This window comes from Narcine bancroftii, chromosome 3 (assembly GCF_036971445.1).
Source record: "Narcine bancroftii isolate sNarBan1 chromosome 3, sNarBan1.hap1, whole genome shotgun sequence".
In the NCBI taxonomy this organism is placed as follows: Eukaryota; Metazoa; Chordata; class Chondrichthyes; order Torpediniformes; family Narcinidae; genus Narcine; species Narcine bancroftii.
Genome location: NC_091471.1, coordinates 199,718,218 through 199,743,830, shown reverse-complemented (window position 1 = coordinate 199,743,830; position 25,613 = coordinate 199,718,218). Strand labels below are relative to the sequence as shown.

The 25,613-nt window shown below is 40.7% G+C and overlaps 1 long non-coding RNA gene and 1 pseudogene across 1 annotated transcript; both read left to right on the top strand.

Annotated features, from left to right (window-relative positions):
• The first annotated feature begins 545 nt into the window (after nucleotides 1-545).
• Nucleotides 546-24,522, top strand: LOC138756359 (uncharacterized). The gene is made up of 3 exons (XR_011353023.1): nucleotides 546-801; nucleotides 1,864-1,954; nucleotides 24,293-24,522. It is a non-coding gene; the product is annotated as an uncharacterized lncRNA (long non-coding RNA).
• Nucleotides 16,582-17,148, top strand: LOC138756358 (ferritin heavy chain pseudogene; annotated as a pseudogene).
• Nucleotides 24,523-25,613: the final 1,091 nt, after the last annotated feature.

Genomic DNA, 25,613 nt, shown 5'->3' with positions numbered 1-25,613 from the left:
CAGGAGCAAAAAAAAAGACTAATAAGTTGCACATGATGGGCTTTTAAAGTGCAGTAAACTGTGGAGTTCCACCCAGGTAATCAGTAAGTGATTTAAAGGGGCCAATGGTCAGGTGTATACTAATGGGTGGGCAGGTGATGTGACTTCTGATGAGGTCCATATAGAGAGGTCTTGTAATCCTTCACATTTAGTTCCAGATGAAGAGGCCATATGACTCTACTCAATCTATAGTCCCACCAGGTTCCAGACTGAGAGGCCACATGACCCTCCACAATCAACACTGCACTGACCCATTGAATTCCTCTAGCACCTTGTGTGTTGCCCCAATTTTCTAGTATCTACAGCCCTTTTGTTTATATCCAGTATTTTAACGATTGGGTTCAGGTAAGTGATGACTCACACAAAGTGAGTTTATTTGAGAAACTGCTTACTTATGAATATTTTTCTCAGCTTCCAATAAGAAAATGTTTAAGCTTTAAAAAAAAAAGTCCCCATGCTGAGATTTAAGGGGTAAATTCTGCTGCATTGCAACTGGCTTTCCAATGCCACATGTTTTCCAACTTTAACCCTGTCACTTTCAAATGAAAAATCTTTTGTTCAAATGAGAAACACAAAAGCTGCAGATGTTGGAATCTTGAGCAGAAAAATGAATTGCTGAAGGAACTCCAACAGGTCAGAGAGTATCCATAGGTAGAAGTGGTCAGACTGTCTCAAGTCAGAAACATTTATCAAGATGGCTCCAGATGCTACTCAGTGAGAAAGCAACGCCAGATCTGCCTTGTAGGCCTTCTCTATAAAAAGGTATGTTCAACATTTTTTTTCTTTTTGTGGAGCATCTCAGATAGTTGGCTGTTTGTCTTGATTAATCTAATGTACTGCAGATTGCATGAATTTAAATCTTCCTACTGCTTTCTTTTGTAATTCTGTTAACTACTTGGGGATTTCCTATTATTAGGGGTGCTTTTGATATCAGATTAGAAATAATGTGTTTGTCTCTGTGAACCACCTGCACCCTTGATTATTGAAGAAAAAGGTGGAGAAGTACTTCAAGACTGTTAGTCGGGACACAACAGAACTCACTTACATGGTTCTTACAGAATAAATACCCCAAAAACAAATGCATTTATCAGAGAAGCATATTGTGAAGAGATTCCAGTTTAGATTTTGGATTTATTGTCAGTGTACATGCATGACATCACATACTACCCAAAGATTCTTTTTCCTGTGAGTGAGGCAGATTTATTGTTTATTGGCAGGGCATCAAAGGATACAGGGAGTGTGGCTGAGTGAGAGGATGGATCAGCGCATGATGGAATGGTGGAGCAGACTTAATGGGCTGATGGGCTTACTTTTGTATCATATGAAATGCTCCAATCACATTGTTCATCTTGGATCTCATTTAAGGAGGTTTCCTTTATTTGACTCTCGAGAAATTCTTGAACTATTCTATTCCATTGAACTGCTGGGGAAGTTTCCCATAACTCTGCTTATGCCTGCAAAGATTTACATGTTCAGCCCCTGCCATCATCCTAATAAAGTTTGCAACTGTAACCGAGAGGATGATTAGTAGAGTAAATAGCAATGGACACTGATGAAGAAACCTAGGCAAAGCAATCCAAAAGTTTATTGATTGAACCTTCGCTCCTCCAATGAAGTCCTTAAACAGTCTCATGGCTCTGAATTTACAGGAGCTGAATGTTACTTGAGGACCTAAAGGAAGTCTTAGCAATTGTATTACTTGTACTGAGACCAACATTAATAATTTGTTTTGCACTGTTGAATTTTTTTATAAGTATAATTCTCCTTTAATAGCTTTGGCTCATATCATACTTGGTTATTAACTGGGGATTTTTTTCCATCCAGGCAAGTGTGCAGGTGTTATTTTTACATGGTGGAGAAGAATGGACTCCTGCTTCAGGAGCAGAAGAATGGTGCAGAAGAGATTGGAGTACAGGTTTGTTCAATTATCCTGCTCCCTGTGAAAAAGATGATGGAGCAGTGAAGAATTAAGAATTTGTTTAGGTTAGGGCCTGATAAGTTGGAGAGATATTTGGGGTGCAGGTGAAAGAGTGGCAGATGCTTCAATTGTGTGGGAAGAGAAGCAGATTCTTTTGGGGACAGGGTCTTGCTCCTCTTGCCTCAGAGTAGTATCAGAAAGCTACTACATCCTCGGTATTTTCCTTCCCTCTATTCTAGAGACCATGGAGCAGAATAGCTCAAGTTTAAAGCGCCTTAAATTATTTGTGAATGATAAAATGTCTAGATAATACCCATCCTCATCTTACCTTTATCAAAAACAGTTTGGAAGGCTGGAACTGGATAATGAATAATAAGTTTATTGTCATGAACATAATACAATGTACACGTGCTTCAACGTTCTTGCTTGCTGCAGTTGAACAGGTTAGAGATTTTTAGAAATCTAGATACAGAAAGGTGAAAGACCTTTCTGGCACATGAGCCCGTGCTGCCCAATACACTCGTGAACAATTAACCAACTAACCCTGTATGTCTTTGGAACATGTGAGGAAATCCCACAGGGCAGGGGGTGAATGTACAAACAATTGAATTAAATTTGAGAGGTAATATATATAAAAGATACATGGTTAATAAATATTTGTAGTTACAATACTGCAAGTTAAAAGAAGTGCCATGACAATTGTGCAGACAGTCCTATTTTGAGGTCAGGAATATTTTATGAAATGTATTTGTTTTTATAGGAAAAGATGAAAAAGGTAGATGTATTTAAAATAAAGGATAAATGGGAAAAGGACGTACCTATTCCTATCTTTGTGGAGAAGTGGTCTTCCTATCTCTGTGGAGAAGTGGTCTGATACGTGCCTGAATAGCATTAAAAAATTAATTAATGCATGATATAGTTTAGTTAATTATAATTTTTTGCATCAGTTATATTTAACTCCTGAAAAATTAAAAAAATATTGATTTAGAGTGTCAGATTTGTGTTTTCGGTGTGGTGATAGGTACTTTTTTTACTCTTCTTTGGCTCTTTGGCTTGGCTTCGCGGACGAAGATTTATGGAGGGGGTAAAAAGTCCACGTCAACTGCAGGCTCGTTTGTGGCTGACAAGTCCAATGCGGGACAGGCAGACACGGTTGCAGCGGTTGCAGGGGAAAATTGGTTGGTTGGGGTTGGGTGTTGGGTTTTTCCTCCTTTGCCTTTTGTCAGTGAGGTGGGCTCTGCGGTCTTCTTCAAAGGAGGTTGCTGCCCGCCAAACTGTGAGGCGCCAAGATGCACGGTTTGAGGCGTTATCAGCCCACTGGCGGTGGTCAATGTGGCAGGCACCAAGAGATTTCTTTAGGCAGTCCTTGTACCTTTTCTTTGGTGCACCTCTGTCATGGTGGCCAGTGGAGAGCTCGCCATATAACACGATCTTGGGAAGGCGATGGTCCTCCATTCTGGAGACGTGACCCATCCAGCGCAGCTGGATCTTCAGCAGCGTGGACTCGATGCTGTCGACCTCTGCCATCTCGAGTACTTCGACGTTAGGGATGAAAGCGCTCCAATGGATGTTGAGGATGGAGCGGAGACAACGCTGGTGGAAGCGTTCTAGGAGCCGTAGGTGGTGCCGGTAGAGGACCCATGATTCGGAGCCGAACAGGAGTGTGGGTATGACAACGGCTCTGTATACGCTTATCTTTGTGAGGTTTTTCAGTTGGTTGTTTTTCCAGACTCTTTTGTGTAGTCTTCCAAAGGCGCTATTTGCCTTGGCGAGTCTGTTGTCTATCTCATTGTCGATCCTTGCATCTGATGAAATGGTGCAGCCGAGATAGGTAAACTGGTTGACCGTTTTGAGTTTTGTGTGCAAGCTCACACCAAGACACAAGAGAAACTTGTCCGTGAACTACTCTTTGCAGACGATGCCGCTTTAGTTGCCCATTCAGAGCCAGCTCTTCAGCGCTTGACGTCCTGCTTTGCGGAAACTGCCAAAATGTTTGGCCTGGAAGTCAGCCTGAAGAGAACTGAGGTCCTCCATCAGCCAGCTCCCCACCATGACTACCAGCCCCCCCACATCTCCATCGGGCACACAAAACTCAAAACGGTCAACCAGTTACTTTTTTTACATTCAGTGTGGGAATGGACAAAGGCCTTTTTAGGAAAAAAAAATAATTTTTTTGCGAGATTTATTCAAAATAGGTTTATGTTGATCCATGAGTATGTTTATTGGGATATATGAATACAATTACGGCAAATTTATGTTTGGAGAAACCTGAAATTGCATTTAGAAGTTTAGGATTGGCAGTGGCTAGAAAATGTGTAGCTGTAACTTGGAAAAATGTTGTTGAATTGAGTATACAAAGATGGCATAATGAAATTCAAAATGTATTTATTTGGAGAAGATGACGTATAATTTGTGGAATAATTTTTTTTGTTAAAATGTGGGTTTTGTATTTGAAATGTATGGGTTTAGATGTTAAGTAAAAGTTTTATGTTTAGAAAGATGTAAATGGATGGCACACCATACAGCAACCTGTTGAAACTTGATGTTATTGTCTTTTTTTAATAAGCTGGGGGAGGGGGGTTGTAGAGGGTAGTTTTACATTATTTTGGGTTTTTTTTATTTTGTAATATTTCTAAATAAAATTTTCAAAAAAAAAAGAAATATTTTATGATCAGTGTAATGGGGAGGTTCAAGAGCTTGACAGCCATTGAAAATAACCTGCTCTTGAACCTAGAGGTAATGGACTTCATGCTTGTATACCTTCAATCTGAAGGTAAGAGTGAAAAGAGGTTGTGTTCAAGGCAAAAGGGTTCTTTATGATATTGGCTGTCTTGAGGCAGCGCCTCACATAAACGTCTTCAGTGGATGGGGTGGGGTCAAGAGCCTATGGTGGATTTAGCCATATTTGGTACTTTCTGCAGCCTCTTCTGCATTCCTGTGTCCGACCGCATGCCAAATCTCATCCAACTTCTTTGAATGTCTAGTCTTTGGTAAGTCTTTTTCATGGTTGCCTCAATGTGCTGTCTCCAGTATCTGATATATGGACTTCCAGCAACCTGAAGGGTTGAGTTCCATTTGAGATTTTATATATTTTAACTTCCGAGCTGACCCAAACCCACCCATTTTGATGATTAAAATGATCAACCCCTACCAACAGTTTTCAGTAGATTATATTGCATAGTGAAATCATTCTCAATTTTCAAGTAGGTGGATCAAAAGGTGGATATAATAGAATATTCTGGTAGATTCATGTTTATCTTAGAAATCTAGCCCTGTCTGTAAATGAAATTGATGCTGATCAATCTCACTTTTTCCATGGATAAAGGTAGGATGAAAGATTATACATATCCCTGCCATTATCCAATAGGTGATGCATTTCATTTAGTTCTCAAAGGTGGAAAGGGCCTTTAGTAAATTAAATTGAATTGTTTGATGTCTGGAAGGGTTTTAATCTTGGGTTGAAGCTTGGCTCCTAGTGCTTTTATAATTAATGTCATGGAAAGCATTTGTTGCACTCTTTAATTTCTCAATGAGGTCACAGAAAGAGGGATGAAGACAAACTTTTGATGTTCTGAGAAGAATACATAATGTGACTTGTGTTTGTCGTCTTGACTTCAACAAGAGAAAAAAAAGGATTTGACCTGATATATTGATGTAGCATGTATAAATTGCAGTCCTTCACAAAGTCTAAAATCCTTTGGCTTGGCTTCGCAGACGAAGATTTATGGAGGGGCAATGTCCATGTCAGCTGCAGGCTCGTTTGTGGCTGACAAGTCTGATGTGGGACAGGCAGACATGGTTGCAGCGGTTGCAGGGGAAAATTGGTTGGTTGGGGTTGGGAGTTGGGTTTTTCCTCCTTTGTCTTTTGTCAGCGAGGTGGGCTCTGCAGTCTTTTTCAAAGGAGGTTGCTGCCCGCCGAACTGTGAGGCGCCAAGATGCACGGTTTGAGGCGATATCAGCCCAATGTAAGTGAAAAATATTTTATTTAATTTGTTAGATTTTTGATTCTCAGCAAAAGGATTTTTAATATTTATTAGATACTTGAATAAAAGCACCAATCTGATAAAAGCAAGTTCATGATGAGGAGATGACTTACCACAATCAAGCTGTGCTTTTTAATGTTGTAGTAGTTCACTCCAGGTACTGATATTATCATAGACTGGTTCTTGTAAATATGTCAATGAATCAGAATTACTGTCTTTGGAGTATTCAGGTATTATCCAACATCACATTTGTATTAAAAGTCACACAAATGTAAAGGGTTTATCACAATTTTACAGCATAAAAAATTCTGTGCATTCATTTCTTTCTGAGCTCGAGCCTTTTTTCCAAAGATAGACTTTATTCACCATAGATTATTTACAAATGGAAAACTATTCAGAGTCTGTTCCCACCCTTACTTTCATATACATACATTCCCATCACTGTGCCTTGTTATATTTGATTCCATTTACATCATTACCACCACTGTGGCACCCTGTCTCTTCTCCCCTTCTGTTTGAGGAAACTTCTCTCAGTCTCAATCCCTCAATTGCCTGGTAACGGGAAGACTCTAGATTGTGATCTTTCCCTATAGAGCCCTCGAATTAGCTGCACCAAGCAGTGCCTCGCTTGGCACACATTCCTGCAGCATGGAATGTGCCAACTGATATCAATCCTTCACCGACATTTCCAATTGCTGAAAGATCAACAGGTTTCGAGCAGACTAATGTGTGACTTTCACTGAGTTGGTGGTCTTTAAAAACCTGGATAATTTAAATCTTGCACAGATGACTAACAATCCCAAATAATTGGTCTCATGCTGGTTAGCATCTCATGGAGTGATATACCAGTTTTTTTAAATGATGTGACCTATTTTTGTGATTTCCTGTCCTGTCACATGTTAAGTCTACTTGAAGCATACAAAACTATGAAGTGCAAAATGTCATTGAAAATTAATTTTCTGCATTCACCCTTGAACTTCTTCCCTGCTGATCTTGGTGCAGTCAGTGATGAACATGTTGAAAGGTTTCACCAAGACATTGCAATCATGGAAAAGCAGTATCAGGACAAATGGAATTCATCAGTGCTGGGTGACTATTGGTGGACACTGACATGAGAGGTATCTGATGCTGAATACAAACAAAAATCGGTGGCAAAACATTTTTAGGTCAGTTGAACTAACGCGATGTGTCAGCATCATTATGCAATTAAACCAGCTAAATTCAATAATGTTTCTCAAATTTACAACATGACACAACAAATCTGAAATTCTGTGTTTAGCTTAACGTTATTACCATATTACCGTTTACAGCATGGAAATAGGCCATGTCGGCCCTTCAAGTCCGTACCGGTTCTCCGTTCCATTTCTCTTGATAAATCACTGTTCTCTGGGAATCTTTTCACATGTTCCTTTTCTCTTTATAAGTCCACATCCTCTAGGATTATTTACTCCATTCCTTTTCTCTTTATAAATATCCGTTCTCTGGGATTCTTTACTCTGTTCTTTTTCTCTATAAAAGTCCCTGTTCTCTGGGATTCTTTACTCATGTTCATTTCTCTTTATAATTCCCTGTACTCTGGGATTCTTTACTCATGTTCCTTTTCTCTTTATAAGTCACGATTCTCTGGGATTCTTTACTCATGTTCCTTTTCTCTTTATAAGTCCCCGTACTTTGGGATTCTTTACTCGTATTTCTTTTCCCTTTGTAAGTCCGCATCTCTGGGATTATTTACTCTGTTCCTTTGTTCTTTATAAATCCACATTCTCAGGGATTCTTTACTCCGTTCCTATTCTTTTATAACTCACCATTCTCTGGAATTCTTTACTCATCTATCATGATCCCCAATTTATTTTCAGGAAGTAAATCTTTTGGCGGGGGGGAAATAATTGTCCAGTGCTTTCTGACCATTAACACCACCTCCATTCACTCTAAGAGATACCTGGGTATTTTGGATTAACACAGCATTTTTTTTCTTGGCCATTGACTCCATCTTCCCTCCAGCTCAAACTAAAGCCACAGCATGATCAGGACCTGAGAAGTGAATAGATCTGAACTCCATAAAAGGAGATTCTGCAGTCTATACCACTTCTGAGGCACACTACAGTGCACACATAATTGAGTTTTCATACTCCACCATTATCCTCCCCAGCATTCAACCAAAGGTTATCCCATCTTTACTTGAGGAGCTGCAACAACTGGAAAAAAAGTCCTGATCAGACAGAGATGATCAACAACAGACTCATTGCCATGTATTAGGAACCCTTCTCTGAATATGCAATCAATTAAATGCAACTGTTGAGCCCAGAGGACCCCATAAACCCAGCAGCAATAGAAATTTACCAAGACATGGTGACTTAAACAAAAGTTACTTTTAATTACCTTTAAACATGAAAACAGGATCAAATATTAACTTATTACTCTTAACTTAACCCCTTTCTAATTCTCAGTGCACATACATGTAATGTGTATGCACGTTCAGAAAAGTTTTTTAATTTACAGTCCAATTTCACTTTTTACTCCTCCAAGTTCACTGGTAGCAGGCAATTTTTATACTGTGCTCAAAATTTAACATTTATGAATTCTTGAAAAGTAAATGGTTACCACTTGGGAAGGTTCTAGTTGGGTTTCAGAGAGAGATTTGTTACTCATTGGACATCTTCAACTGATTCCTTCCGATCAGCCACTTCAATATCTTGCTGAAGAAACTTGCCCCAATCTTCTGAGTTCATTCATCTGTTGCTTTCCAAAGCAATAACTCATTACTCCACAACATGTCCAATTATCATCTACTTGTGAAGTCCTTATAGGCATTCTTCAAAGTTTTTGCAAAGGCACTTGGAGTCTGGACTGTCTGGCTTGAGCAGAGCTCCAGCATTTTAAATGAGATCAGTTCTGAAGTTTTTTTTTGTGTGTGTCCTAACTAAAAACCCCACACAATTTATCTCCTTTAAGACATATCTATATATAATATAAAATGTAACATAATCTGCCACACAATTCTTCTGAATATCCCACATCATGTTTTCACTGCAAATCATGTCATCCACACCACCTTGGAAATATTTCCAAGCCCTAAACTGTAGCCTTTCTTTTCAGTGGACAAATGCTTATGGCAAAGTTTACTTGAGCTTGCCCACTATTATTTTCAACTTGGGTGGACCTGATGAACTAAGCTTAATGGGCCACTACATGATTGTAATTGGACACATGTTTAAAAACATCATTAAAAAGCTGTGCAGCCAGTGGAGAGTTTATAATCATTAATTTTTCTTCTCAGGCACACAGTTAACCTCTGAAAAGTTGAAAATAAATCAGATCTGACCTACTTTAAAATGTACTTAGTATTTAAAATTCCTCAGCTGAGAAGGTTCTTTTCAAAGATTAATAAACGACTGCCTCAGTAGGTCTCTCTGCAAAATAGTCACTGATTCGAACCTACAACAAAGATACAATATTAAATAAGGACAACTTAGTGTTAGGATAGTATTTTTTACTGTGGCTTTTTCCACTGGGACAAGGAACACAGAGATTGCTTTACAAACTTTAGTGATGCAGCCTCAACATACCAAAATTAAGAAATTTCATTTGTTGTCAATACCTGTGATACATCTTACCTTTACCAATAAAAAGAAATTGAAAAATCTGGATATCCAAAGCAACATTCCCATCTCCATTTGCTCTACTTGGCATAAAATCTTCCAGATCATCAGAGCCATGGACTATCATTCCTGATCTAATGATAATGGGTTGGAGTTCCACCAGAACCTGCAGCCAAGCTGTGATGCTCTCATTGTGCTGGATTAGTAGAGCATCCTCTGGTATGTCTATAATCTGTGTCCATCAAACAAGTCTCTTCAATGGTTGAATTGAGATGGTACCTATTCCTCTAATGTGGGACAACGTTATTTCTCATGACCCCATAAGATTTGGGTTGTGATATGTATTGATTCACCATTGTTTTGACCTAACTAGGCTTCACCCTCACTATTTTTCAAACTCTCAGTAGATGTCTGTCTTTGAAACCTCTGCAGTAGCAGTGTACCTTTCCTTTGAGGCCACCAACAATTCCTTGGTTCTGACAGACCATCTTTCTGTTGTATGCAGTGAACTTCCAGTTTGGCTGCTTGTAAGCTTCCACTAGTCTGATAACCACTCCCTGGTTTGGGTACGGCAGAAGTCCAGGATGCCCAAATAGAAATCTGATTGTGATGGTTTGCCTTCTGTGACAACTTAACAATGTTGTCTGCCTTTCAGTTACTCTGGAAAATGAAGTGATTTTACTCAGTGATCCAAGTTGATAGTCTTTTGAGAATGTTTCTCAAGTTGTTTGCCAGGAACTGCACCACAGGAATGTTACATCTGGGAAACTGTCTTTTGAGCTTCAAGTCTTAATTCCCTAAAATTTGAAAAGTAATCAATATGTACTAGATGCTTTCTGCCGTTGAGAAAAACCAATTCAATGTGTCTGAGACTAAACGAGGCTTAAATCATTTGCACAATTCAGTTGGTCAAGCAGCATCAGTGGGAGATATTTAAAAAAAAGTCAACATTTTGGATCAGAACCCTTCATTAAAACTTATGAAAAAGCATTTTCTTTTTTCCTTCTTTAACAGATTTCTGCTGCGATCTAATTTCTGTTCACAACCACTGGTATCCCCATACATCTCTGGCTAGAAGACCATTTATTTCACTCTGTAGATAATAGTTCATTTCCATAAGAGAAGAGTGAAAGAATTTCATCATATTGTATCCCCACTGCCTGGGCATAATGACCTTTTTGCTTCTGAAGATCTGGCCACCTTGAGTACTAGTTAATCTCACATATGGAAATGTACCTTCAGGTGAGCTTATCCTCTGATTTCAGATTTATTGTCAGAGTATATCCATGACATCACATACAACTCTGATATTCCTTTTTCCTGTGGGTGAGGCACAATTGCCACTTATTGGTAGTGCAAAAAGTAAATGGCACACATTGTGAACGTGTAAACAATCAACAGATAACGAATATAAACAAACTGAATGTAACCGATACAGGGAGAACAAAGAAAATCAATGAAGTGCACAAGTAAGAGTCCTTAAACAAGTCCATGATTGAGTTTGATATTGAGGAATCTGATGGTGGAGGAGTAGCAGCTGTTCCTGAACCTGGTGGTGTGAGTCTTGAAGCACCAATACCTCTTTCCTGATGGCAGCAGCAGGAATAGAGCATGTGCCCGGTGGGGTGGGTCTTTGATGATTCCTGCTGCCCTCCAATGGCAGTTTTCTCTGTAGATGTACTCAGTAGTGGGAAGGGTTTCACCTGTAATGTCCTTGGCTGTATCCATTACCTTTTGGAGGGTTTTATGCTCAGAGGTATTGGTGTTCCTATACCAGATTCTGATGTAGCCAGTCAGCACACGAGCTATGCTTGCTTCTATCCTGTTTGAATTATTTGCTTGATGCACTCTTGATATCCCCTCAGCTTGTCTGGTAACCCTCTCAATCACCTTTGTCAGTGACTGAGAAATTGCAATATGTCTTGCCATGTTGATTATCTCATCCAATACTCTCATCTTCCTTTACATCACTGAGAGGTTGTTTACTTGTATATCTTAGGCTCGAAAACCATGCATCTTTATTTTGTAGAGCAAACATCCTCTGCTATTTCTTCAGCTGATCTCCGGTAATTTCAGATGGCATGTGATTCTTGTGAACATATTTATTTTGTTGTCATTGTGTGCATGTGTATGGAAATTCCCTACAGCTCCGCAAGTCAAAAATAGCTCCCTTTAGTTTTGTATATACTTTCAAAAAAACTGTTGTTCAAAGATACTCTGCAAAGGCATCTGTCTATAGCAACAAGACCTTATCATCAAAATATCACAATATAAAAGTAGATTCTGCTTTGACTGGCTCTTTGATTTTATTGCTTGCTCCCAAACATCCATTTAACAACATTCTACGTCCTTCTTTGGCTATCAGAGGCCGATGATGGAATTACCTCTGGCTGTGTGAAACTCATGCAATGACAAATTTTCAGTGCTGCAGTACCTTTACTTTTGGTTGAATATTCTTTTTTTCTTTGGCTTGGCTTCGCTGACGAAAATTTATGGAGGGGGTAAAAGTCCACGTCAGCTTCAGGCTCGATTGTGGCTGACAAGTCCGATGCGGGACAGGCAGACACGGTTGCAGGAGAAAATTGGTTGGTTGGGGTTGGGTGTTGGGTTTTTCCTCCTTTGTCTTTTGTCAGTGAGGTGGGCTCTGCGGTCTTCTTCAAAGGAGGTTGCTGCCCGCCGAAATGTGAGGTGCCAAGATGCATGGTTTGAGGTGATATCAGCCCACTGGCGGTGGTCAACGTGGCAGGCACCAAGAGATTTCTTTAGGCAGTCCTTGTACCTCTTCTTTGGAGCATCTCTGCCACGGTGGCCAGTGGAGAGCTCGCCATATAACACGATCTTGGGAAGGCGATGGTCCTCCATTCTGGAGACATGATCCACCCAGCACAGCTGGATCTTCAGCAGCGTGGACTCGATGCTGTCGGCCTCTGCCATCTCGAGTACTTCGATGTTAGGGATGAAGTCGCTCCAATGAATTTTGAGGATGGAGCGGAGACAACGCTGGTGGAAGCGTTCTAGGAGCCGTAGGTGATGCCGGTAGAGGACCCATGATTCGGAGCCGAACAGGAGTGTGGGTATGACAACGGCTCTGTATACGCTAATCTTTGTGAGGTTTTTCAGTTGGTTGTTTTTCCAGACTCTTTTGTGTAGTCTTCCAAAGGTGCTATTTGCCTTGGAGAGTCTGTTGTCTATCTCCTTTAATATGCAATGCACTTCACTTTCTCTCCCCTTTTCTAAGCAGAACCCTGCAAATGGTCATGGCCAGCTCAATGTTTATCCAATGATCATCCAATTAGAAAAGAAGTCTGGTTGTTGATTATTTTACACTTTCCCAGCTGCAGAACTGTATTGATGAAGAGATCTTACTTTTAAAGGTAAAATCTTGATACTGCAAACACCTAAAATTGCTAATTTCCCTTTGATCAAAAGCTACATTTCAGCTCTAACCCTTTCCTCCTGATCTGATTACAGAGGATTTGTCCCTTTCTGATTAGATATCTATCACACAATTAACTTTTTAAAACTGTTTCAAAGGCTAAGTTTACATAGCAAGTGAAAAGGTTAAAACCTTGTGTTTTATTAACTTTGTTAATTTTGTGCCTTCTCTTGAAGAGAACAATTGCTTGTGTTACCATTAGTGACACTGATGTAATATGTCAAAATATCCATCCAGACTAATAACTTGCTCATTAATCAATAAGATTTAGAGGAAGCGTGAGAATTTTTGTTTCTTTAAATATAGTTATGTATCTCTTTAAAGTTTGAGTGTCTGTGTTTTTATATTTCTATCATACAGTAAATATTTTGTGACTGCTGTTTTATGAAGTTTTAATTTGTTGATAAACCAGAGAAACATTTTGCATAACTTCACATTAAGGCTTTCATAACAATAAATGACAGTTAGATTTATTGGATTAAAGAGATTGAAATTCGGAATATCGTAGCTCCTGCTTCTGGAAGATGATACTTGGAAATTAGGCCATATTAGAATAAGGAGAGTGCCGTCTATACTAAGGGGTCAAGCACAATTTTACTCCTTTGATTTGGCCTATTTTTTATTTAATTAATCTGAAAGGTTTTGGTTATATTAGGGGCTTGGGCTCTTGTGCACAACATACTGTGATGTATCTAAATTTTTAAAAAGCATGGTTTCATGGTGGTTACTAAACTTTCCCACGTGGCTCTCTATTCATTGAAAACTAAGTCTATTGACATGAGGAAGCATTTGTTAACAAACAAGTTCTGCATGTACACATTTCTGACTGCAGAACTAAGATGTTGGACTGCATTTTGTTAAGATGTTATTGCCTTGGGCAATCAACAGCCACAAGGGGCATGTTTAAACTATCAAATCTTACTTTTGCACATAATCCCTCTGGTCACAGCGGGTACATGGACAGAGCCATAGCTCTCTCATGCTGGGCTATTAAACTTTTGGTCAATTTCTGGATATATAGGCCACACATCATCAGTCATGACTAATGAGATACAATAACAGACTGAATTCTATTCAATCTGACCTTCTCCCCCAATGACAAAATCCCACAACCTTGCTCCACCTCTCTCATCACTCTGCCTGTTAATACAGCTATGCCATAACCTCAATATTTCAGTTCTGTCACCATCATTCCAGCAGATCTGGGTTTGAGTGATGACCAGGTGTGAGAGATAATAGAATATAGGAAGTAAAGCTAGTATGAATGAAATAAAGAATAATAGACTAGAGGAAGTTAAGTAAGTGCTGAATAGGGTAGAATTCCGATAAGAATGTGAGGAAGGGTTACGCAAGTATAATAGAATAAGGGTCTTATAGTGATAGAAAGAATTAGGCAAGTTCTGCATATAGAATTAGTAAGTCCTGGGGGTTGAGTTGTGTGAATAAGGGCAAAGGCAGATTCATGAATAAGGACAATGACATGATGAGACCCAGACAGGATACCCCATGCTCTTTCAAGTTTACAGAAACTGCACGTAGGCAGACAGAATTACCAAATGCCAAACCAATACAGGAGGCAGAAGAATGTTAAGGGAGGGAGGATACCTCTACACTGAAATGAACTGTATAAAAGTTGGGTGAGCCCCAGTATGTGTGTGTATTCCCAGGGTAAGGGGAAGCACCCAACTTTGCACTGTTGTACAATAAATGTTCTTTGTTCTCAATTTTTGTCTCGAGCGAAATCTGTGAAGGTACTTCTGTTTCTCACACAGGCAACTAGACATCATGTTCTGAGCATTACCAGCCTCATTCCAATGTACTTTTGCTGCTTAAGCTATCAAATCAGATTTCTTTGTTATCATTAATAAATACACAAAATTCATCTGCCTTTGTTTGCCATAAAGTGTCACAAAGTGGTGACACTTGCCCAGCACCAGCAATGATAAAAGAAAGAAGCAAAGGGAGTCCTCTCAGAGATACTGAATGTCTGTGGATTCACCTCCTGCATTCCTGCATTCAGTCAGCCTCTTATTCACTCCAGCAGCGAACCTGAATCCTAATCCCCACGAACCAGCACCCCGCAGCCTGGCATATGACCTTCAGCTGCAGGTCTCAAGCAACCCACAGCCTGGTTGTGAATCCTTCAGCCACTGGTATCCAGTTAACTGACACTTGTGTGTGTAGGCTGTTTCACTGATTTCAAATGAGTTAATTAATCAAAGGCATTTAACACTTTTGAAATTGATTTAAGTAATTTGTTTTTAATACATTACTATTTAATTAATCAATTAATTAATAAATTGTTCTTAAAGAAATATACATTCAAAGAGAAGTTTAGATGTCAGTTTTGGGATAAGGTGAAGAATCAGTGCTTTCAACCTAACAGCTTGGTACATTACAGAGCTCCCTGCCTGTGACTCAATGGCAAATCCAAAGGCAGAATGAAAGATCAGAGCCATGCACATCTACCCTGTCTAAATTGTATTCAGTACTGCTGTGCAGCACTTTTTGTCTGCCCTGATTGTGGTCATAGTCACCAAAATATTCAAAATCAATTCTTTTCCCCACTTTCTGCATTATTGAGGTAAATTGCTGGCCTGGAAATCCATTGTTTCGATGGGGAGGTAGTGTGTGTTTACTTGTTCCATGTGTACTACCTCATGGAAACACTAATCTTGGAATCTCTGTGCATGTTGAAATCTCCATTTTAATTGGGAGAGATTAAGCCTTCAGTATCCCAATTCAGGCATGGTGTCTAAATTTCAATTTTATCAATCAGACTTTAAACCCCATGTTTCATTATCTTACTTTAAGATGATAGAAAATAGTTTAATTCAAATTAGTAACAAAATCACTTTGACTAAATAGAGAATTTTACAGGATCATTGGGAATTCTCACTATGGCTTTCTCCAGGGCAGCATTGCTTAATCCAGGAACTTTACACACTGAACCTTGTTGTAAAGGTATAGCTTGAAGAAGCACTGAGAATCAGAATTTATTGTCCTGAACAAGTCACAAACTGTGTTGTTTTGTGGCAGCATCACAGTGCAAACCACCTTACAAAAAAAATAGTGCACAATGGCAATGGTTCTTGTGCCACTGAGTGCACATCTTCTGGTTCCTCTACCATTTAGTTGAGGGCAGCAGAATGAAGAGGGCGTGGCCTGGTTAGTGGGGGTCCTTGAGGATAGAGGCTTCTTAAAACATTGCCCCTGGATGGAGTAAAACCTGGTGCCTGTTATGTTGCAGGCCGAGTTGACAACCCTCTGGAGATTGTTCTTGTTCTGAGCTTTGGTATCTCCATACCAGATAGTGATGCAACCAGCCAGAATGCTCACCATGTAACATCTGCAGAGGTTTTCAGTGACATACTGAATCTGCTTAAATCTCCTTCAAAAGAGCAACAACTGACATTAAATGTGTTCCATAGTTCACAAGGAATATAATTGTTGACCCACAATACCTTAAGTCATGGTCAGCAAGAAATGAGCATAGCCTCAAAGAATTGTTGCCATCAAGGATCAAACTTCACCTTCAAGAAAAACTTATTTCTTTTTTGATTTTTTGATTTGAGCAATTGCTTTGTGTTGGAGCCAGTGCAGAAGATGACTTCCCAAGTATGCCAGAATTACCACCTGGATTGCGATCAACGTGGAGCTTTATGCTTCCCATGTCTACCTGTCCATGTCGGGGTACTTTGATCGGGATGATGTGGTGTTGATTACTTCACCAAGTTCTTGCTGGATCAGTCCCACGAGGAGCGAGAGCACATGGAGAAACTGATCAAGTTTCAGAACCAGCGTGGGGGAAGTGTGATTCTCCAGGATATTTTGAAACTTGACTGAGACGAGTGAGGCAATGATCTTGAAGCCCTGCAGTGCGCCCTGCATCTGGAAAAGACCGTCAACCAGTCTCTCCTGGATCTCCAGAAACTTGCCTCTGACAAGAATGACCCTCGTATGTGTGACTTCCTGGAGACTCACTACCTGCATGAGCAGGTCGAGGCCATAAAGAAGCTTGGAAATATCATCACCAATCTGACCTGCATGGACGCTCCTCAGTCCAGCATGGCTGAGTATCTGTTTGACAAGCATACACTAGGAGAGAGCAGCTAGAACAGCACACCTCAGGAAATCAGTGTGCCAACCATTCCATTTTCAGCCGATGCTTTTCTCTAGATTGTTTTCTCAAATTGAGAATCTATTTTGGTGACGTCAATTTTAAATGGTGTTGAATTGTTTGTGAATTAAGTGGAAGAGGTAAATCAAATGTGAAACAATCTTTGTACCTGGTTTCTATTAAAAGAAGAAAAAACGTGTAAACTGGCACAACTGAGGATCTGTTGCTAAATAAAAGTTGGCAAAAGTTTTTTTTTAATCAAAAAAAAAAGGATGCTATTAAATGATTAGTTCTAAAGAAATGTTCAGGTTCTTGCTGATAAGAAGGCCTCATGAGATGCCTTCAAAGTACTTACCTGAGTTAATATCAGCTACGATCCTAATGAGTGAGAATTGACCCAGTCAAATATGCAATATCTGCACTGGAAAGTTTATTTTAATTATTCAACTGCAATACTAAGTTTTTTTTTTGCCCTGTACTATTCTCACTGGTAGTCCTTCTGAACAAACCACTGAACCCACATCAGTTAATCAACATCAGTTCTCCCCCGCCGGCCGCTCTAGCCCCGTTCTCCCCCGCCGGCCGCTCCAGCTCCCATTCTCCCCCGCCGGCTGCTCCAGCCCCCGTTCTCCCCCGCCGGCCGCTCTAGCCCCGTTCTCCCCCGCCGGCCGCTCCAGCTCCCATTCTCCCCCGCCGGCTGCTCCAGCCCCCGTTCTCCCCCGCCGGCCGCTCCAGCCCCCGTTCTCCCCCGCCGGCCGCTCTAGCCCCGTTCTCCCCCGCCGGCCGCTCCAGCTCCCATTCTCCCCCGCCGGCTGCTCCAGCCCCCGTTCTCCCCCGCCGGCCGCTCCAGCCCCCGTTCTCCCCCGCCGGCCGCTCTAGCCCCGTTCTCCCCCGCCGGCCGCTCCGGCCCCCGTTCTCCCCCGCCGGCCGCTCCGGCCCCCGTTCACCCCGCCGGCCGCTCCAGCCCCTGCAGTCCCCACGCTGACAGCCCAGCCAGCTGCCCCTGCCCCGACGTCCTGCCCCGGGGAAGGAGGAGCTGTCAGGTGCTCACCAGCTGACTGTCATCCTGAATGCAACCGCTTTTAGGCGGCGACATTCAGATGGCTGGGGAGGCCACTGTGCTGCAGCGATTATCCCTCTTGGAGGAGGGTTACAAAGTTCGCCTTGCAGGCACCTCCTGCACATTCACATGGCCTCCCAACAGCCGCATATTCCCAAAATATGCGAATTTACAAGCAGGGCAATTGGCCACCTGAATGTGCCTTAAGATAGTGACCGTAGGAATTTAAGTTGTTTCCCTTCTCCACCTCTGACATGACAATTAGATCCTAGTAATTCTTCTCTGCACCTCTCCATAGCTTCCACATCTTTCTTGTAATGAGGTGACCAGAACAGCAAACAATATTCTAAGTGTGGTCTCACCAGAGATTTATAGAGCTACAACATTACCTCAGCTCCTGAACTCAGTCCCCCAATTAATGAAGTACAACATACTAATGGCCTTTTTAACTATCCTATCAACCTGTGCAGCAACCTTGACAGAATGATGGATTTGGACTCCAAGGTACCACTTTTCTTCCACACTATTAGTATCCTAACATTAACATATGGTCTGCCTTCAAGTTTGACGAGATCCCAGAGTACCTGGATCATCACTTCGGATTTATCCAGAATGAACTCCATCTGTTACTTGCCTGACCAAACCTCACTGATTGGGGTCTGGAGGTAAGGAAATCCAGGATCCTATTGCACAGGAGCTGTGGGCCAGGTCTTGGAGTTTGCTGATCAGTTTTGAGGGGATGATGGCTTTGAATGCCGAACTGTTGTCAATAAAGAGCATCCTGATGTATGCAACTTTCCTGTCCAGGCTCTTCAAGGTTTAGTGCAGAGCATCTGCCATAGAATTTTTGGCATGGTAGGCAAATTTGAATGCATCTATGTCGCTGCTTAGACTTCAGCTGATGTGCTTCAACACCAGCCTCTCAAAACATTTCATCACTGTGGATATCTGTGCCACAGGCTGGTAATGGTTTCGGCATGTTGCCACACTCTTCTTGGGCACTAGTATGATTGAAACCTATTTTAAGCAGGCAGGTACTATGCCCTGCTGGAGTGAGATGTTGAAGGTATTCATGAAAACATTGGCCAGTTGGTCAGTACAGGTTTTCAGTCCTTCATCAGGAACATCTGGACTTGATGGTTTACTTGGATTCACTCCAAGGCAGCCCACACATTATCTTCAGATGCTCTCAGTGGAGGATCTTCAGGGAAGGTGTGGGTGTGCAGCAGTTCTTCTTTGTTCTGGTGGTCAAATGGTGCATCAAAGGTATTCAGCTCATCTGGAAGTGCTTTGCTGCCTCTTACTGTACTGGATTTGGTTTTGTAGCAGGTTATGTAGCAGATTGGCAACGTGAAATCAAAACTGGGTCCAGAGGAACATCACTCCCTCTTGATGTCACGTCAGAACCTCATCATCAAGGGAAAAGCATGTTTGGTTTTTCTGTACATGGATCAGGGGTGACCCACAACCCACACATGTCAGGGCAATCACTCAAACCATCTTCCACTTTACCTGGAGATCCAAAGTGAAGCATGCGTGTAACCTTGGATCTCCTCTTAATGGAATTGACTAAATTATTTCAGAATACACTTACATTTATTTTATATTTTTCTGTATGCATGTGATTATTGTTCTGTGTGAGAAATGTCTCACTCCAGAGCATGCTGTAAATCAGGGGGATAGACAGGGTGAAGTCTGATTACTTGTTCCCAATGATGGGGGAGACGAGGACTAGAGGGCACAGTTTAAGAATACAGGGTAGGCCCTTTAGGACGGAGATGAGAAAACATTTTTTTACCCAGAGAAGTGTGAATCTGTGGAATGCTCTGCCATAGAGGGTGGTAGAGACAGATTCGCTGATTATGTTCAAAAGAGAGTTAGATAAGACTCTAGTGGACAAAGGAGTTAAGGGTTATGGGGATAAGGCTGGAAAGGGGTACTGATGGTAGTGATCAGCCATGATCTGTAAAATGGCAGTGCTGGCTCGACGGGCCGAAGGGCCTACTCCAGCTCCTATTGTCTATTGAAACATATGTCGAGAAAAAGATGAACTGGTTAGTTCAAGGTTCAACTCCAGCATCTGCATAACAGAGGACTCCTTCATCAAAAAGATGTCCACAGTGATGTGTTCCAAGGTCCATGCTGCTGGAAGATCCTTAACTTCAGCCTCTCTGAAATTTGTTGATCCTCTGTTACGACTGGAGGTCTGTAAGCATGTACTTCCTACCGGTTCATTCCACGCTGAATAAATGTGTTAAGAGACACACTAAGACTTGGTACAGACCACAACATTCTCTGAGGAAAGACTGCAAATTTAATCTCCTACCATCACTGGGGACTGAAGGGCTAGGTCCTCTGTGACAGCCCTGCAAACACTTAAACACTTCGTGACCACATGAGTGACATTGGTTTCTTAAAAAAAAACACGGTTGGAGGAACTTAACATGCTAGCAGCATTTGTGGGGAGAAATGAAGATTTAAATTTGTGGAATTGGCACAGAACATATTAACTTGGTGACACTGTGAATGAATCAGAATCCAAATTTATTGTCATGAACAAGTCACAAACTGTGTTGTTTGGCAGCAGGGTCATAATAAAAACATTCATATTAACCACTTTACAATGATTAATATATATTTTTTTTAAGTGCACAAAAATTCCGTAAGGCAGTGCCTTGGTTCATTGATCATTCATGAATCTGACAGCGGGGGTGGGGGGGGTGGGGTGGGGGGGTGTGGGGTGGGGGGGGTGGGGGGGGGTGGGGGGGACACTGTCCTTGTGCTGTTGAGTGCTCATCTTTAATCCTATACCTTTTTGCTGATGGGGGTCCTTAAGGACAGAGGCTGCCTTTTTTAAGACACCGCCTCGTGTAGATGTCCTCAATGAAGTCTGGTGCCCATCATGTTGCAGGCTGAGTTAATAACCCTCTGCAGTTTTTGTTTTCTTGTCCTGAGCGTTGGCACTTCTATCTGAGAGATACAACCGGACAGAATGCTCTGTACACTTGTAGAAGTATAGACGTGACAATGCTCTTAATGTACAGACTGGACATCGCTATGAATGTGAAGTATGAAATGTGCTGTTTTGCATTTTTGTATTTTCATAAATAACATTTAGACGGAATTCTGACTTGCAGGTGTTCAGTCATAGTACCATGTATGGTAGCTTTGCACAAGGGACTTTTTCCCCCCAAAATAGACTTTATTCATCATCAATAATTTACAAAAAAAGAAAACAATTCAGTCTTTTCACATCCTTAGTTTCATATCCATATCTTGTTGATTGTTGCATAATTTCTCTAATTTCATCATTGCCATCACTGTGCCATCTTGATGTTTCACCTCCCTCTGTTGCTTGAGGGACTTGCCCCTCAGTTTCAGCCCCTCAATGCCCAGTGACAGAAGAGCTCTAGGCTGTGGACCACTAGTGACTCCTCAGGCAGGAACACAGCAAATGTCCGAACCTACGGTTCTTCTCATACCTGTTGTTGATATGCAACAACACATATCATTAGTAGGGTAAAACTCACAATGGTCTGAATATTTTTTTTGGATGAAAAATAAAAAGTGGAGCACAGCTGAGACTTCAGTCCTACTCAAGATTTCCTTCAACGGACCCTCCTCTTTCTGAAGAGAGATAGATGAAACTCCATTAACTTCTGTTTCAATGACTTCAGAGAATCCTTCATGCTCTCCTGCCTTTCATTTATCTTCACTATTGAATAAGATTAATATTACAATGAAGGTCACAATGGTCCACAACATTAATTCATCGCACTGCAGTCCACCGCTCACTTCATTGTCATGTTAAATTGAATTCCTGACACCACAAAGTCCAAGTAAGAGTATTTTAATGGAAGTTATAATATATGGAACCTGTTGAAAATAGGAATTATTACATTGATATCCTGCTAATTACATTGTAATATATTTCGTTTGAGAGCCTTCCAATATAGTTTCACTGGTCAAGGTTGCTGGATGTCTGTTTTCTTTGTCTAGGATGGACATAATGGCTTCCAGTAATGAGAAAACTGAAGAATTGGAGCTTTCATTTTATCCCAGGAACTGATGCCATTTCCAGCATTGATCCATGTTATATAGTTGGGATTACTCCTGGCAAGATAAGGCACCAAATTTTTACTATGGTTGTGGTCCTCTGAGGAATATCAGTCCCAAAAGCCACCATCCACCCTGTGTACCATTCTTCAACCTGCTGATAAGGACCTTCAGAGTGCTTAGATATTCGCTCTTTTCTCTCTCAGCCATGGCAGACATTCAAACAATACAGTAGTGGTGTGCTGTCATGGAGGGGTCACTTTAAAAGCCAGATCTTCAGGGTGATTGCTGTAAGCTGTGTCAGCAGCTGTGCAAAATATATCAAAGCTGCATCAGGATCCTCAGCGTTTTGTTAGCTTCGACTCAATGCACCTGCCCTATTACACCAGTCTTGCGATTTATAACTGTGATCTCAGCACACAGGAGATAAGTTGGCATCAGTGGTCACCTTTAAAATATGTAACAGTGCATCAATATTCCAAAGACTGAGCTAATGATTTTCTGGTTATGTACTTTTGATTCTAAAATCTTGACGTCTAATCTGCAAATGGCCACAGTCTCTATATATAATCAAGGCCAAGAGTTTCCTCCTTATTGTATGATGTCTGAGTGCTTTTCTTCTCCCAGTAACTGGCATGATATACAATATATTAACTTTGTCATTTCGGTGGTGTTAAAGAGCTGTCAACTTATGAGCTTAAATATTTCCTTGCATAGAGTCCTTAAATTTATTGCTACTCTGAAGCCCGATACAATGTGGGGTTTGTAAAATTAGATATTCCTGTCCCCATCCCCTTTTGTATGAAAGTCAATCTTTCTTCCTCCAGGATCTTCAGTGCTATGTCCAAGAACATCTGGGTCCTCTTCCTCAACCTTGAAGTAATCCTACTTAATTGTCTATCAGGAGGGTCCACACCCTCATAAGCATAGTGTTCCATGTATATTGCTACTATTCAGAACATTGCACAAGCATGTGTACATTTTACCACCTGCTTCAATAATGAGATTGGATTTTCATGCGAAACCCAAAATTTTGAAAGTGTTTTATTGGCATTAAACCCAATAATAAGGAAAAATAACTGACATAGTTCAACAATCTAATCCTTGAAGTGGACAGCAAGATTGAGGTTTAACACTAAGTTTTAAACTCCAGAACACTCGTATAATGTTCACATGCTCTTCTTGAAATAGTAATTAACAAAGTTGTGAATTAGATAATATTTCATATAAATATATCGGTCTTGTCCAGAGTGGAAAATGCTGATGTCACAAATTAGGACATGATCACCGACAGCAATAGGACTACACCAGGATTTAATTTCTGACCTGAAATCCTGGTGTAAGCAAATGATCAAACATATTATCTTCCCACCTAGCTATTTCAAGACATATATTTACTTATACATTTGAAGCTACGTAATGTCTTGATTAGATAACAAAAATATGCTTGCATCCAGCAAAATCTCAAACTGAGTACTTTTGCAGATTTGCAAATCTTTGTTGTTTCATTTATTGAATTAGTTTAAATCAGTGGTTTTCAAACTGCCTCCCTAAACTCACATTCCACCTTAAGTAATCCTTAATGCCATCAGTGCTCTACGATTAATAAGAGTAGTTTAAGTGAGTGGGAAGGGAAGGTTGAGAACCACTGCTCTGGACCCAATTGTTACTGAAATATTTTGCTTGAGAAATATTGTCATTGGCCCATTTCCTTTGGAGTTATGAAACCCTGCACATGACAAGTCAATTAGGTATGATTAAAACAATGATTACTAACAATCCCAGTGCAACACCATTCTTAACCTATTGGTCTGCACTGCAATACAGGTCAGTGCCTACTTGCATTCTGCCATGTTAGCTAATTTATTATTATTGTTAATGTGTGATGATTTGTTAAAGTCTCCCACTGTTTTATTTTGAAAATGAAGTTCAGATTCAGCTCATTGACTTCCATCTATCCATGAGATTCAATATTGTGAGCAACAAATGTAAAATAAAGACATCTTAATCAGATGTAAGGACTTTACCTAGTTTAGCGCCAGCCAAAATGCCATTCATTACTCTTTTTCTCTCCATCACAGTAAATGCATGATGCTACTGGGAGAGGTATGCTCCAAGGATACAGACCCAGCAGAAGTGAGAAGAAACTGCTGATTAGCAATAATGAAGGCCAGTTCTGCTTAATGAAGTAGAGCTGGGCTCAATTGATTAAAAGCTGACGAATGAGTTCTTCAGGACCATTGACTTCTTCAAGCCAAAGCCTCCTGTATGCATAGCCCTTCAATGTAGTTTGCATTTCCAAAAGCATGACAGGATGAATAAATAGTCTTCAACTGCTAACTGATACAGGTCATAATTTTAAATTTCAACAAAAGAGTGAAACAATTAATAACAGTCTGAATGTTCATTATGCACTCCAATTGATTTATCGCTGAGAATTTTGACATTCTAATCAGTCAAAGCTCTCTTTTTATCATCACTTGTGGATCTCTCAACTCCCATTCAATCTTCATATGCAACCCCAATTCTTTCTTCCCTTCAAACCACCTCCACTAACAGTCACATCACATGATTTTTTAAAATTCTCATTCCAGTCTTTAATTGATTATTTTTCACACAAATGTCAGTGTGACAGAATATGTTGTGTTTTATATTGTATGTGATTTGGGAGTGTGGTGAATGTCTGCCAAGCTGCCTGTCTCCCCTCTGGCAAGCCTTGCTGTATTAACATTAGCTGAGCATTATCTCTACTGTTAAGGACACTCCCCTTGGGTATAACTGTGTATGCATCTATTGTCTTTCATTATTGTACCATGAGTTTCTGCTAATAAAAGCCATGATTATTGGTTGACTACATCTTCTTTGTCTACTTCATCAACTGGCACTTCAATTTTAATGGACGAGAGTGCAGCTTTGACACTAAATCTTTTCCTCTCTCTCCAATAGCCTTGAAGGCTTTCGAGAGAATTAAAGCTGATATGGCCAAAGCTGCACTCTCGTCCATTGACGAGGATGTCCCATTCCAAGTGGAAACTGATGCCTCAGATTGTGCCTTGGCAGGAACCCTTAATCAAAAGGGCAGATCTGTGGCATTCTTCTCCCGCACGTTACGCGGACCGGAACTTAAACATCCTGCCATTGAAAAAGAAGCCCAGGCTATTATTGAAGCTCTTCGCTACTGGAGACACTTTTTAGCCAGCAGAAAATTTACTCTTGTCACTGATCAGAAATCTGTAGCCTACATGTTCAGTACTAAACACAAAAGTAAAATCAAAAACGATAAGATGGCATGATGGCGAATAGAACTCTCAACTTATAATTATGAGATCCACTATAGACCGGGCAGTTTAAATGATCCCTCTGACGCATTGTCACGATCTGCTGCTGGTGCTCAGCTGGAGG